The sequence below is a fragment of the Pteropus vampyrus genome, unplaced genomic scaffold (assembly GCF_000151845.1).
Source record: "Pteropus vampyrus isolate Shadow unplaced genomic scaffold, Pvam_2.0 Scaffold30, whole genome shotgun sequence".
Classification (NCBI taxonomy): domain Eukaryota; kingdom Metazoa; phylum Chordata; class Mammalia; order Chiroptera; family Pteropodidae; genus Pteropus; species Pteropus vampyrus.
In genome coordinates this window covers 5,122,590-5,123,892 of record NW_011888811.1, presented here as the reverse complement: position 1 = coordinate 5,123,892, position 1,303 = coordinate 5,122,590, and the positions used below count along the sequence as shown (strand labels likewise).

The 1,303-nt window shown below is 34.2% G+C and overlaps 1 pseudogene; it reads right to left on the bottom strand.

Moving 5' to 3' along the window:
- Window positions 1-355: 355 nt before the first annotated feature.
- LOC111737743 lies at window positions 356-474 on the bottom strand (annotated as a pseudogene).
- Between the last annotated feature and the right edge of the window lie 829 nt (window positions 475-1,303).

Genomic DNA, 1,303 nt, shown 5'->3' with positions numbered 1-1,303 from the left:
TTTTTAATGGATCCAGGTAGAATACAGTTGTTTTTTTTTTTTTTAAACTGGCAAGTGTTAATGTCCTGCTGTCCATAATATTTTCATGGTGCTGATCATCAGAACATAATGAAAACTACCATTACAGTAATAGCATATGTTTATTAAGTGCTTGTTATGTTCTAGTCACTGTACTATTTCACATACATTCTCTATTTTAACCTCTATACATATTTGACTACATAACTACCTTCATTTCATTTATTTATTTATTTATTGGCAAGGAAACCCTTGGTTGACCTCACAGATTGCAAGGACCTTGTCAGTTTATAATCCCTTATTTTCCCTTATTTTTTATTTTTTTTTTTATTTTTTACACCTATAGCACCTGTTATTCCCAGGTATTCTCTCATCCAAGTACTAACCAGGCCTGACCCTGCTTAGCTTCTGAGATCAGACGAGATCAGGCTTGTTCAGGGTAGCATGGCCGTAGACCATAACCACCTTTAACAAACAGTGTACACACAGCATCTTAAAACAACAGCATGAGATAGGCTCTATTTCAAGGGCTGCTTCTAGTCTGCATGGTGCCTTTGTGTGAAGCAGTGAAAGGAAACTTCCTCTCTGGCTGGAAGAAGGGGACAAGTCTAGCTAAGTAGAGCAGGGGTAGATTTGGGCTCCTTTCTTCCAAAACCAAACCCCTTTGTTGAGTTTATTCACGTTGCATCTAGATGAGGCAGCCTTGTCAGGTGTCCCCATTTAACAACGTGAAAGCTTCAGGTTTAGAGGAGTGAATCAACCTTCTCATGTTTGCATAGTATAGGGCATTTTTGGCTTGTGACAATAGGATTTTATTCATTAGCATCTTTGGTAGGTCTATGGAGAAACATTTTTGACTAAATAATTACTTGAATTTCCTCTTCAAGTTTCTCTTCTTTCTAGTACTTATTGACCCATTCTCATATACTTATTCAGGGTTATCTGTCTCATTGATTTATTCACATGAAATAATTTTCTTATTATACTATTAACAATTTCAGTTCCTAGTTGTTCATGGAAACTTGTATAATTATATTTATCTTTTTAGTGGAAATTAGTTTTAGATGATAATTATTACATTAATTTTTAATTGACTAGTTACTAGCATTCTGTATGAATGGGTTCGTTTGTATTCAAACAGGAAAAGCTCTTATGTATGAGGTTTCCTGATTTTGATAATATCATTCTTTATTAAAAAAGAAACTCAAACCTCTTTGAATAACCATATATCTTCTTTTATTAGTCAAGGAAGGTTACTAGGTTCTACTAAATTACTTGATGATGC